This window comes from Leptopilina heterotoma, unplaced genomic scaffold (assembly GCF_015476425.1).
Source record: "Leptopilina heterotoma isolate Lh14 unplaced genomic scaffold, ASM1547642v1 Lhet_98, whole genome shotgun sequence".
NCBI lineage: Eukaryota > Metazoa > Arthropoda > Insecta > Hymenoptera > Figitidae > Leptopilina > Leptopilina heterotoma.
Window position 1 is genome coordinate 635,972 of NW_025111204.1, and position 15,313 is coordinate 651,284.

Below are 15,313 nucleotides of genomic sequence, written 5' to 3' on the forward strand. Positions count from 1 at the left end.
AAAAGAAAATAATTCACAATCTAATTCCAATGCTTTTGATCACTTTCAGAAAACATTAAAGAGGATCAATTCTATGCTTGTAAAGAAGAAATAATTGGACAATTACTTATCAATTTTTTTTCTCAAATCCACTGCATTGAACACACCTTTCTTTATATTCTCATGCAGTGGCAAACTTTCTACCAGTTAAACGTCACGATTTGAAGATCTTGATTGTCTCATTGTCACGAACAACTGCTGCATCACGAACAGTGAATAAGTTTAGTAAACAATTCAAGGTGTTATATTCATTTCTATATAACAAAAAAAACCCGCAATTTATTAAATGATTTGCTTAAATTTATTTTAACGCATTAAATTCTATGCCATTTTCGCAAACTTTGACCCACGTTTATCATTAATTTTGTAATTTTATATGAAAAAGAAATTTAAAAAAATTCAAATCTCTTGGAATAATAACGAAACACAAAATTAATTCAATTTTAATCAAGCTGTTTTAAAGGTTTTTTAATTTTTTACGTCCGCCATATTGGATCCGCCATTTTCGTTTTCAGAAACCATCTTAAACTTTCTAACCTATTAAACTATTTCCTTGAGTTTTTCTTTTTCCAAAACAAAAATTTATTTCCTACGTATAAACAGTTAAAGTAAGTTTATATTATTTCCGGCTTTATTATTTATTTTCCCTAAACTATTTAATTATTTATTCAATAAATAATTTTACTTGTAAAAAACGAAGCAAACATTTCAATTTGCGGTTCCTAATACAGTAAATTGAAGTCTTATCTGTCAACTAAGATCAATTATTATAATTATTAATAAAAAAAAATCATTTAGAAAAGAAATTCTCTCGGCATCTATCATTATAGTCAAAATTGACGACTCGAGATTTAGGGAGAATACATTTTCGAGGTCTACTGGTCTTTAATAATTATATATGTCTTCGTTTCGGCTGAGAAATTTCTCAAATCCCTCTCCCATTCTTAACATATATAAATATCACATATAAACTACTAATTTAAATATTTTATCCAACATATTATCTATACTTATGAAAACCACAATTTTCAAAAAGAAAAAAATGCACCTCATTAATCAAGACTAGTTAAGTCATATAACTAATAAATACATTCTTTTAACCTTAAACATAATTACTTGAAACAAAAAAAAAATTTACTTCTACCACAGCGCATGTATTTCATCACAATATATAAATATATTTGTAACTTAATGACTTTTTCTCAATATAGAATTGTGCCAATCGATTTTCTTTTCTTTTTTTTTTAAATATATATATATATAAAATGCTATGCCCACATAATTCAAAAAATTCTGAATGATTACATGTTTCGAAGATTAGGATTATGCGGGCAAACTTTCATTCACGCTTCAATAAATCCGTCTATTGGTCTTGCTAATGTTTAAATCCATCATATATAATACGTGCGAACATTTTAGCCAATCACCATTATACTAAACTATCCACAGGAAATATATATATACATGACGAAATCTCTAATCCGTATTATAAAATAATGAAATATTTTAGATCATTCACGAGAAAAAAATACATAATTCTCAAATTTATAAGTTAAATGAAATGTTTCCTGACATTAAACACCGGGACAATATATTCTATAATTATGACGAATAATAGTAGGAATAAAAGTGAAACAAAAATGTAAGAAATAAGAAAACTGAAATTGAAAAATAAAGATAAGTCGTAAACTTTTTATTTTCAATTATTTTATTTCTATTTAATTTTATTATTATTATTAATCACAAATTGAATAGATATAAAACCAAATGAAGTGGAATTTATTAATAATATATTACCCAATATTGTACAAGTATAGTTAAAAGTTTATAAAATAAATGATTCTCAATAAACAGTAATTAATAAGAACTAAAAGTGATTATAACTTCCACTCCAAGAACAATTATAGGAAAATAATGTGCAATATGCATAATAATAGGGACACTGGTAACATGTTCGCAAAACTCGATCGTTAATTTTATTTGAATTGCGTCCAACGAAATGTATCTCCCTCCCCCAAAAACTTATCTTATCTGTGATAATAAACAAAATATGCTTATGTGTACCACTTGCTATGTGCTGTTCTTTGCAACCAGTAGTGCCTTATTACACACACTACACGTGAACTTGGTCGCTTTCTACGAAACAAGTTTTCCAGTGTAGTGTGTCGACTTTGCTTCTTACATACATAGCAGAAAAACCCATACAACTGCAAATTTATACTAAGAACAGAATAATACAGTAACAATTACAATATAAGACAAAAAATTACGATCAACCGGTGTTCAATATTGGGTATTATGTTTGAACTGTATGTGTATGTGTGTATTTGTGTGCAAATTTTATGTCCCAATAAAGCAATTTCACATTAAGAATTATTTAGTCTTATTATCACTTTTTTTTATTCTTAAACACGCATACAGTAAGGAAGACAATTTATTGGGAAAATAATTAAAGGCTCTTTTATTAATTTTATTACTCTTTAAAAGTTGCGAGTGTAAAATTTACTATTTTTGTTACGATTTGTTTCTTTAATTCGAAATTTAAATAATAATATAATTCAGGGTTGCCACAGATCAGGGACTTCAGGAAAAATTCAGGGAAATCATGGAAAAGTCAGGAATTTTTAGTAAAAGTACTGGAAAAAATTGAATTTTTAAAATTCATAAGAAAACTCTCAATTTTTAATGAATTTAATTAGAAAATTTAAAGAACTTAGTTTTTTAAAAAATTGTAATAATTCAAATTCTTCTGAAATTAGTTACATTTTTTAATACATATATAATTAATTATTAAAAATTATGGATTTATAGAAAAATTTTAGTTAAAAACACTAAAAAAAATTAAATTTTAAAGAAGTTACAAATATAATTGCAGAAATTCAATTATTTTCAAAAGTAATAAAATTCTTCAGAGAAATTCAATTATGTTCAAAAATTATTAAAAATTCTCGTCAAAATTTCAAGTAACTTTATAAATAATAAAATTCTTCTCCGCAATTTCATTATTTTCAAAAATTTTAATAAAACTCTTGGCAAAATTTTAATTATTTTCAAAAATTTTCCTCAATTCAATGATTTTAAATATCTACTATTTAAATAAAATTTTTCAACGGAATTCAATTATTTAAAAAAAAATCTTAATAAAATTCTAAGCAAACATTTAATTATTTCCATAAATAATACAAATTTCACAGTAATTAAATTATATTTACAATTTTTTATAAATTTCTTCTCAATAATTCAATTATTTTCATAAATAATAAAACTCATCGCAGAATTTCAATTATTTTTAATACAATTTTAATTTCAATTCTGTTGAAATTAGTTGAATTTTTTAATATTGTATTTCATATTATTTTCAAAATTTTAATGCAATCCTTAGAAAGAAATCAATTATCTAGATAAATTTCTTCGCCAAAATTCAATTCTTTTCAAGAATTTTCATAAAATTCTTTGCAAAATTCAATTATTTTCATAAATAACAATATTAATCACGAGAATAAAATTATTTTCAAGAGTTAGAAAATTCTTTTCAGAAATTCAATTATTTACAAAAGTTAAAAAAAAAATTCTGGTCATGATTTCAATTATCTTTATAAATAGCAAAAATCTTCTTTAAAATTCCATTATTTAAAAATATTTTAATAAAATTCTACGTAAACAAATTTTTTTTATAAATAATAAAAATTTCCCAAGATTTCAATTATTTACAAATTTTTTATAAATTTTTTCGCAAGAATTCAATTATTTTTAAAAATAATAAAACTGTTCTCAGTAATTTATTTATTTAAGATTCTTGCACGGGCTAAGCCCTTAATAAAAAAAACGATCATAAAAGTCAATTTTCATAAATAATAAAACTCATAGCAGGATTTCAATTATTTTCGATATAATTTTAATCGAATTTCTTGAAAAATGTGATTATTCTTAAAAATTTCATTAAAATTCGTCAAAAGAATTCAATTATTTAAAAATTTGTTGATAAAATTCTTTACGAGAATTCAATTTTAGCAAAAATTCAATTATTCTATAAATTATTTATTTTTGAATTTAAATAATTAAAATTTCGTAGAATTTTCTAATAAAAATTGATTTAAAAATGAATTTCCTAACAATCGATTTATTATTTATTAAAATAATTGAATTCTTGCAACGAATTTTATTTCATTTTTTTAAATAATTGAATTCTTTTAAGAAATTTTACTACTTGTAAAAATAATTGAATTCTTGCGAAGGATTTTATTAGGATTTTTTAAAATAATTAAATTTTTTTTTGAAAAATTTTATGATAATCATCTAAATTATTATAAAACACGAAGAAATCGATCACTTTGAGTCGAAGACTCGGAATGATCGATTTCTTCGTGTTTTGAATTTAGTTTCGTTGAACCATAAATAGTAATTTTGTATGAATGTATATTTAATATTTCTTTTTGTTCAACCTTATTTATTAAAAATTATTGATGTTTTCGTATAATTTTACAATTATAAAGAAATTTGTAAATAAATGTAATAAAAAATATTTTTGAGTCAGGAAAAAACAATTAAATATTTGAGGCAACCCTGTAATTACAATATAAGTACCTATATTAATATAATGTAATCATGAAGTATTATAAATATATTAAAATTCTAAAGTGTAGATGGCAAACATTTTGATCGCCAAATCATTGATGGCATTTAAGGGGTTAATAAATAATGTAAATATAATAATAATATAAATATAATAATAATATAAATATAATAAAAATAATAATAATATTAATCATATAATAATAGAAATCTTTTCTTCTCATAAAGAAAAAATTAACTCCAAAAAAATTTCGCTAGTAACAAACCCAAGATTTTATTCCTTCGACCCTAAATAAAAAAACCTCTTCAAATTTTCAATTTAAAAAACGAGTTCTAAAAATTTAACTACTTGAAAAATAATTTTTTCTCTTTCCAAATACACTTTTTTCTAGAATTCTCTTTTGTGTGCTCCAAAACGATTTTGTCTCGTAATAAATCTAATTTCAAGGATTGGTTCTCGCAGGTATATGTATATATATATCGAAAATTCACCGTTAATTCCTGAATTTTTACACCAAGTCCATAAATCTCGTAAGTCACTAAAAAATAAAAAAAAAAGATTCAAAAGATCGTTTCACATATTTAGAACTTCTTGCGAACTATCAGGATATTAATGAATTTGCTTGCTGCCGCGCTGCTGAAATCACGAGCCATTTCTTGACAAGAATCTCCGCGACGAAATTTTATAGCGAACCGCAAAAAATCGTTGCGAAAGCGTGGCCTATGAAATGAAAGAACCTCCGCACAAAATTCGATAATTATATACAATAATCACGTTATTAATTAGCAAAAAAAAAGTAAAAAAGAAAAAAAACTTGCGTAATCTAAATTTTGGAAGTTTTACTAATGAAAGTTTCAAAATTTTCTCTTTCATCCTTAAATAAAAATTTAAAATTTGCTATTCAAGATCTATAGAAACAAGACTAAGAAAATATGTAATTTTGAAAAAAGTGGAGGTAAAGAGTCCAAAAAACAAGTTTTCTGGGTTTTTCTTTACATTTTTCTCAAAATACTGAAGTACTACGTAATTTTAGAACCCGGAATCGTGTTCAGCGAACAAAAATATATTGAAAACCACTACAATATCAAAAATAACAAAAAAAAACAATTTTTTTGAGTCTTTACCCCCACTTTTTCAAAAACCTCTATTTTTTGGTCTTACACATATGGATCTTAAAGTGTAAGTTTCGAGTTTTATTTTAAGCCTTTATGGCAATCTCTAGTACTTCAGGTTAAAGAGAAAAGATATATTGAAAATCCTCAAAAACATGTTTTTTGGAGTTTTTACCCCCACTTTTTTCAAAATTCTGAAGTGGTCGGCAATTTTCGGTATTTTTGATATGGGAATGGTTTTCAATGTATTTTCGTCCGCTGAACACGATTCCAGGTCCCAAAATTGCGTAACACTTTAGAATTCTGAGAAAAGTGGGGGTAAAGACCCCAAAAAAAATTTTTTTTCTGGTTACTTTTGATATTGGAGTGATTTATATTGTATTTTTGTTTGCTGAATACGATTCCGGGTTGCAGAATTGTCTAATTCTAGGTGATTTTTAAGAAATCACCCAAAAACCAATTTGGGGTATCTAAAAGTACCCCAGTTAGAGAGTAACGCTTGAACCAGTTCCGTTAAGAAATCTAGGATTAAAGAAACAAATAAATAAATTTCCAACCCATTATATGAACAATTCTTAAAAGAAAGGAACAAATCTAAATCAAATGAAATAAAAGGATAATAAAAGAAAATTCCTCAAGGCGGAGATTACAACAGTGAACGGAGAAAAGAGAAAGGGGACAAAGGAGTTTGGTTGACTATTATTATAGTTGTCTATATGAATGCATCTCGTGACTGCCAGTGCAAATGATGAAGAAAAGAAAAAAAAATAAAGGAGTAGAGACTACTACCAATCGCGGGAGGATTCAGACAGTTCCTGGTAAACTTTCTCCTCTTTGCGCTGCAATGCGCTCTGAAACGATCTCTGTGTTAACGTTGAGTCATGATCTCTTTGTAGGACCACTTCTTATTCTTGTCCTGTTTGCTTGTTCTTGTATATATAGTCGTTCTTTGCTCTGGGGGTTCAACCTCATTGCAAGATTCGCGGAGACACTCTCACTCTACAATCTACATGTATCTGAATTTGAGCTTCCTTATGGAAATACCAACATACACACATATATCAGAGAAATGAAGAGAAGCTCGCGAAACCTTGGTCTTTCACACGCGTCAATATCTCTCCTCGGCATGCGAATTTAATAAGCCAACACATATACACACACGTTCTGCGCCTTCAGCACTGACATATTCCACCGTATTTGCATAATATCATACAATGATTGTCAATTATTAAAAAATATTAACCTACATTTGTTAAATTGAAAAATACGCATGAAATTATTTGCGCAATATATACATATCCGTAAAAGTGGAGGAGAAAAAGAGGGTATGTGGAAAATAACGGAAATTAAAATTTACCGCAGTTTGTGTAATGTGCGCAGAAAATTACTATTTGTCACTATTGTGACGATTTTTTTACAAGAAAGAAATTCAATGCTTCGCATTTTTACCAATGCCAAAGCCCAATTAAGTAAAAAATTAAATTTCGACTGTAAAAAATTGCCGAGGTGAAAATTTCAGTTTTTGAAAATTCTGCTATATGACAATCATTATTATCATTGTTATTTAATTAGTTCTTATTTATTATAAAGGAAAAAATAGTCCAAAAGACAAATTTAAATATTAGACCGTATAATATTAGCCCGAGATTTTAATTAATTAAAGTTTGTTTAATTCGTCAGCGAAATGCAAGTTCTTAAAATAATTTTTGTTCAAATAAACAATATTATTAACTGCAAGCATTCACATTATAAAGAATGGAACACAGCGACACAAATATCAACATGCAAAATACTTAAAAAATACTCACGCAATACTTATTTTGTTCGAGGCTCCTTCCTAGCGCTCAATTAAAGCGCTGTTTTGATTTATAATTTCTATACTTTAGAGATCAAAATTTGTCGGAATTCTATTTTAGAAAATTTGATAAATATTAATATTTTTCAATTAAAAAAACATTTATTTTAAATCAAGAAAAAAATATAAATCGCCTAAATTCAATTGTTTTCAAAAATTTTAATAAAATTCTTTGCAAAATTCAATTATTTTCATGAATAACAATATTAATCACGAGAAATAAAATTATTTTCAAGAGTTCAAAAATTCTTTTCAGAAATTCAATTATTTTCAAAAGTAAAAAAAAAAATTCTCGTCATGATTTCAATTATCTTTATGAATTGCAAAAATCTTTATCAAAAGAATTCAATTATTTAAAAATTTTTTGATGAAATTCTTTATGAGAATTCAATTTTAACAAAAATTAAATTATTCAATAAATTATTTATTTTTGAATTTTCGTAGAATTTTCTAATAAAAATTGATTTAAAAATAAATTTCCGAATGATCGATTTATTATTTATTAAAATAATTGATTATTATTTTCATAAATATTTTTATAAATAATAAAATTTTTACAGGGATTCAATTATTTGCGTAAATAATAAAAATCTTTTTAGGAATTCAATTATTTTCAAAAATAATAAAACTCGTTGCAAAAACTCTCGAAAAATGTAATTAATTCTTAAAAATTTTATTAAAATTCGTCGAAAGAATTCAATTATTTAAAAATTTATTCATAAAATTCTTTATGGGAATTGAATTTTAAAAAACATTCAATTATTCAATAAATTATTTATTTTTGTATTTAAATAATTGAATTCTATAGTAGAATTTTTTAGTAAATGTTAATTCAAAAATTAATTTTAGATAAAATTTCAGATAATAATTGAAAGTCTGTATTTTTAAATACTTTCACTGGTTCGAGCCCTGTCATTTAACAAAATGTAGAAAATTCATCTGTCGATATCTATACAGGACTAAAAATAAAACATTTTATTGTGTCGCTGTGTTACTGATCAATTACTCACCAATTGTTGATCTCAGGACGGTCAATTCCTGAAACATACAAAAACATATTTTATTTATAGTATACTCTTAAAAAAATTTTAAAAATACATGGAAAACTATATAAATAATAAAAATAACTAAATAAATAAGTTTTTTCTATTCTCTTAAACAAAAAAAGATATTCTCGAATAAAATTACGAATATTATACAAAATCCTAATGAAATTGAATATACACATAGTAAAATGAAAATTCCGCCAAGCGAATATTCGAATAAGTACAAAATTTTACATAGAAAATATTTCTTGCCATAAATTATTGATCATATATAATATAATAGCGTAATACGATATGCGGTTGGGAAAAAGTCAATAGACATTCTTCTGAATACTCACTTCAAAAAGCTTAAGTCAACGGAAGAGGAGAATATTCGCTCCCTTTGGAGAATTAAATTCACATGTCAGATGAAATATAATCTTTCTGCATTTCTGCCATTCGAAAGAATTATTATGCAATTACGTCCGTCACGCTCCTCAAAAATCAATTCCCCCCCTGCTCGAAATGCACTCAACTATTTATATCTCTACTGAAAAGAAAAGCTTTCGAAAATCAATTGTGTTCTCGAGTTGCCGAAAATATAATATACACACAATCCCTCGTATATTTGTCTAAACGTCACGTTAAACATGGCTTTTCCATAGTGTATACGAGTGATGAAAGTATTCGAAGGGAAATACCCTCGAAAATAGTAAAATAGAGACAGTGAAAGAGAGAGAGAGAGAGAGAGAGAGAGAGAGAGAGAGAAGCAGAGTGATAAAATTAAAATCGAAAGTAAATTAAAATACAACGAATGCATTGAATTGTCATCTAGCGTGAGTCATATTATTTCAATTGGCATTAAATCTATAGTACACTCTGCTTTTTGCTTCTGACTCTCCTGTCGACGACGACGGCTCTCTTTAACATGTCGTGTTTGGTCCAAACGACTCATTGCGCAAACGCCTTCTTATGAGCGAATGTAACCGGCTAATGAATCTGATATCTCCATAGATGTCTAACGTGTAAACGCAACGAGAATAAAAAAAAAGCAAACACAGAGAGAGAGAGAGAGAGAGAGAGAGCGAGAATATCAACAATGTTGCCTGTAATAGACTACAGTTACTGATCTGCATTCATTATCAGTGAACCAGACAAGCGGCGCTTGATACAGAATCGCCAACGACAAAAAGGTCATCACATCAAATACATCTTACAAACGCCTCGAGAAGACGCCGACAATAAATTTCAATCTTCTCTTAAGCAATAATAATATCACTTACATTGCTTCTGATTAATTGTTAATCATTACAACCTGTTCTACTTGAACCCATTATTTCTTTTCAAAACCAAAAAATAAGAGCAAAAAAAATCAACTAATAACCATAATGTCTCTCATATCCTTCGCTTGCGTATTCATATCATATATATATAAATGCGTGAAGTTATTCCGTTGCAGTAGAAATTAATTCGAAGTAAATTTGCTTGCTTTTAGTATGAGAATCCTTTGTTAATTTTCAAACGAGAGTGCTTTTATGAGGGTCAAAGTCTAATAGACCTCGCACTGTCGGCAAATTTTCAGAGTGGAATGTTCAATCCCATTTAAGAGAAATTTACTTCAATATAGGAGAGAATGAGAGAGAGAGAGGAAAATAAATCAAAGAGATGCGCACGGCAGATGCACTGTTTTTGGTTATAATGCACGAATGCATTTATATAAATCATGTTCAAATTCGATTTAGGAAAGTTGTACCAGAGAGAGTTTTTGACAAATCGCAATAATACCTATGAATGCTTTCGGTGAAATCAAAAACTTCTCAAAAAAAATCAATCATACCCATACTGCTGTCAACCTCTCTTTACTAGATCATATTTTCAAATCTATTTCCATCCCGAGAGAAACTACACTTGAACATCTTAATTAACACACTTCTTTTAAATTAAAACTCTCTTTTAATTTACTATTTTTTTAATAAATTCAACTAACTAATTAAAGTAATAATCAGAGTTGAATTTGTGTATTTTCATTCTCAAAATTACAAACATTTATTCATAAATAAATATAACAGAACATTTTTTAAATATCTAATCATTTTTAAAGTGAATCAGAATTTTTTTTCAGGGTCAGGGAAAAAGTCAAAATTTTGTCTGGAAATCAGGGAAAAACAAAATTAAATTTTTCTGGCAACCCTGATTTAATAAGCAATAGCAAAGTGGAAACTTTCTTGCAAAAAAATTGTTTAAGTTGTTTTTTATTAAGTAACAAAGTTGGCAGTAGTTATGTAGATCGAGATAAGATGAAAAGATTACATCAAAGGAGTTGGAAATTATATATATATATATTTTTTTTCTGTAATAAAGTATACGTATATATATGTTTAATAATCACATGTAAGTTTAAACATTTTGTCCCCTGGTGATTAACGACATCCACTTGAGCTTTAGGAATTGAAATGAATGTACCTTTCAATGAAACAAACGAGAAATTATCTCGCCACAGGATAATAAACTCTCTTGTCGGTCACCTACGTCACGAAAATACGAATATATCATAACTATAGCCAACACCGTGAGGTAATATTGTAACAATTGAAATATACTCAACGACAAGCAAAATATTCATCCTATCACTTTGACAACTGTAACCTTTAATTATTATTCCATTCCATACCTTTTAATTTAAAAAGAAAAATTTTTTTTTTTAAATTTCTTTTTTTTTCTTTACGATTTACTTTGCGTTCTAGAATTTTTTAATTGTTTCTTTTTATGCGAAAAAGATTTACAACCAGTGTTGTAAAAACTTGTATTTAAAATTGATTTGAAAATAAAATATAAATACAGAGAAAAATATTTAGAATGAAAAAATTGCCTTAAGGGAAAAAATTAAATCATGTTATGAAACTTTATTCACATAGATTTAATTTTTAATATTTAGTATTTTCTTAACTAGAAAAGAAGTTCTTAAAGTAGGACAAGCGGAAAGTGGAGTGGGGACAATGAGTGTGAGAGAGAAGTTTCAATAGTTCTCTCTTACTCCCATTGTCCCCTCTCCGACACTTTTGTCCCGTTCCGCGCAGGCGCTAGAGTGGGAGCAACGAGAGTGAAAGAGAAAAACGCAAATTTCTCTCTCACACTCATTGTTCTTTCTCCCAGCTCTTGAACTCTACTTTTTCTGTAAGTAGTTATTATTAAATATTTTTTTCTATTATTAAAAATCATTCTACTATTTAAAAAAACAGACAGCGATGCAACGAGTCATTTAGGAAAAAAAAGAGGATCATTAAAAAATAAATCCTACCTTGATCGATGGATCCTAATGCCATCCTTTCCTGCGCTCAGCTGCACGAGATCTCCAGTAAATGCTCCAGTTCTGCAACTAAAAATTTTCCCACCAGAAACAAACACCTGCAAAAAAAAATCATTGGGTCATATTTTTTCTGACAAAAATTACATGAACATAAAATTAATTTTCATTTTCTAGAAAGTCTATAAATTCCAAAGTGTGTCAATCACTATTCACCAATGTCAGACTACTCCTTATGATTGAATTTACATCCAACTGGGTCGTTTAATTAATAAAATATTTGTTTAAATATAAAATCGATAAATGTCCAATTTTAAATGTTAGATTCAAGATAAATATTTTTTTTTTACTATTTCTCATAAAATCTCCCGTATTTACTCACGCGATAGACACAACTTTACGCCTCTCCTATGTTTTATCGCACTCTCACGATTAAGTGATTTCATTAGCCAAAGTTTCTATTTAAAATAGTTTCATAAACTATTGAAGAATATAGTTTCATAAGGAATTGAAAAATAGTTTCATAAATCGCAGCAGAAAAAAATTGACTCTGAAGAAATTAACAACTAACTTTTTATATTGATTCCTGTAAACACTTCAATAATTATTTTCCTATAAAATAATATCCAGTCTAATAAGTATAGTAATCAGTCCTAGACTACAGGAATCAGGGTTTAGCTAAAATTCCGATTTTTCTCCGTGCATTAAAAAATAATCTCCCTCAGGAATAAAATACTCCTAAATATAAAAACAAAAATCCGAAAAAATACATTTAAATCGTAAACAGTCTCCTAAAAAAAATGATCAAAGCTCATAAAAAAAACCCGTTCAGAAAATAAGTATTCAAACAAAAACAAAAATGTTCATAAGCGCGAAAATCACGTATGTATAAAAATTTTTTGAGAGAATGTAAACTTCTTGTTAAAAGCTTTTATCTCTAAACGATAAATTCGAAGTTTGCCGATCGTGCGAATATTCTAATTGGATATATAGAGAAATGGACAAAGAGGGAAGGAGAAGAGAGAGAGAGAGAAAGAAAGAGCTTAGGAAGTCAAAATCGATGGATCGATTCGTTCAGTTGAATGAGCTCAAAAATGGAGTTTCGCCCACGCCTCCTTTAGCTATTAACGCTGCTCGAATGTAATTCATAGTAGTCGGCTAAGGCCAGCGCCGGAAGAATCTGGGACAACGTTTGGTTCTAAGCCCCTGGCCAATAAATCGAGGCATTATCGATATCGCGCTGCCCCAACGGAGAAAGCGTTCGGCGCATTTGCATTGCGGAAAGAGGTAGGAGAGGAGGCGAGGGAGACAAAGGCAAAAGGCACGAAATAAACCTTAAACCGGACTAAGCTAATTAAGGCTTGCGAGTTCCCAACGTGCATGTACATAAGTAACCAACGTGTGTGGATTCTTATTTTATTTTATTTTTTCTCTATGGACATAGTAGGTGTGCATACAACAGGAGATCCAATAAGATCTTTTGCATTATTAGACTCAGGCGACTATATATATAACTGTATTCGTAAAACACGAAGGTTAAATCTTTTTCGTTCGATAAATCATTCAAGATCTAATGTTGACATGCTTCATGCAAGAATTTTTGTCTTTTTTTAATCGAAAGAAAGAAATAACTCGAATCATGAATTAGAATACTGACGATTGATTCTTAAACTCTTGAACAATATCTGATATCCTTAAGAAAACTGTGTTCGTTTAGTACCAGTTTAATATTATTTAATATCAGTTTGTTACTTTTTGGTAACAATTCGGTTCATGGTACCAATTTGCCGCTTTCTAATAAACTGTTTGTCAGCCAAAGTGAAGAGCATATAATTGAACACTGTTTACACTACCATGTGCTAAAATTAACTTCCAATTTTGCACAGAGGAAATAACAAATGACCGTCATAAAAAAAAGTTTCGATAGAATTTAAATAATTTCCGCAAATCAATGTGTGCGCGTCTTAATCCGCAAAGAGTTGCGAGATGAGGGTTAAATGAAATTTCATTGATGGTAATTTAGAAACTATGTATAGCCATAAAATCATATCGATAGTCAGTTTTAAGTACCCTTTAATCATGTTTTATAGCTATGTGAGAAATTCTAAGCAGTACTCAAAAGCGAAATAGGTTCTTCATATTTGGAATTCTCATAAATATTTAAGTGCATAAAGTACACAGCAGTCATCAAAAGTCAAGTCTGACTTCCGTTCGACATGTTACGTACCGCAATTCTCTATATATATCCGCGGCTGGGCGAAACTTTTAATTACCAACCATGAATCATGGGTAGCTATATATGGTCATATCTCTTCCAAGAGCAAAATTCTGTTACATTCATAGGATTTAGAAACAAACTCTACATATAGATTTTAATTATAATTCGCGTTTCGTCCCACTTTGGTATGCGCAATCATATTTATTACCAAAGTGAAACCGTTAGTTTTCAAGTCCATATAGAAGATCGGTTGTATATTTTACAGCTCCAGGTGAAAATTCAATAGAAGATTGAAGAAAACAAGGATGATGTGTGACATGCAACTGTCACGCGAGTGGAATAATAACCTAACCCCAGGGCATATCTAAGTATCATTTTGACGAGAATCATGATGAGCGAAAACACGATGAGTGTTTCGAATTCCTCACGTTTTTGAATATTTTACAGCCTATTTATATGTCCTTGCGCGAATAATCATCATCGTATAAGGAATTAATTTGAAATAAAAAAAAGGATTTCTCTCTTGTCTCCTTGATTTTAATCCTTCGCAGATTAACACATAATTGATAATAAATTTTCCTCGCTGGAGATTTATTATTCTTCAATTGCTGCGGCCATATAAATGGATACGTGCGGGAGCATTGAACAAACATTATAACATTTCGCTTTTATTGGGTAAGAAAATAATTCCAGAATTTGTATATTATAGTCGCGCGTATTCGATCATAAAAAAAGGATCCAGTAAGGCGTTTTTAATGACGACCTCGAGACGTCGTAATGCATTTTTCAGTCATGCCCTCTGGGACGTTGTAAATCTTTATAAGCGAGCATGGATCAACTCTGATTCCCTACACTTTTTCTCTCGCACAGTCTTCTTCTTATTCGTTATATATATATATAAAAAGAATGATGATACGAACAGAATTTCTTGTACCATTTCCTATTCGGTAAAAGCGAAACCTATCATTTTCCACTCTCGCGTGTCATCTCCTCCAGACTTGGCAAGTTACAAATGATCCACCATTGTGTCCCCACAGAGAAACACTTGAATATTTTTTCCCATCGTCTCTTTTGAATAAAAAAAAATAATAATAATAAAACCATTTTTTTGATCATTTTTACAAAAGTCATTAAAATACTTTCTCATATTTTATGAAAATGTGAAAATAATTTGAAAAATTAATGTT

The 15,313-nt window shown here is 28.1% G+C and overlaps 1 long non-coding RNA gene across 2 annotated transcripts in view; it reads right to left on the reverse strand.

Moving 5' to 3' along the window:
* The window catches only part of LOC122512392, a 209,786-nt gene that overhangs the window by 123,191 nt on the left and 71,282 nt on the right, over nucleotides 1–15,313 (reverse strand). For both annotated transcript variants that reach the window (XR_006302625.1, XR_006302626.1), the window contains exons 6-7: nucleotides 11,903–12,009; nucleotides 8,590–8,617 (exon numbers count right to left, since the gene is read on the reverse strand). This is a non-coding gene — a long non-coding RNA (uncharacterized LOC122512392). The remainder of the gene's footprint in view (nucleotides 1–8,589; nucleotides 8,618–11,902; nucleotides 12,010–15,313) is intronic.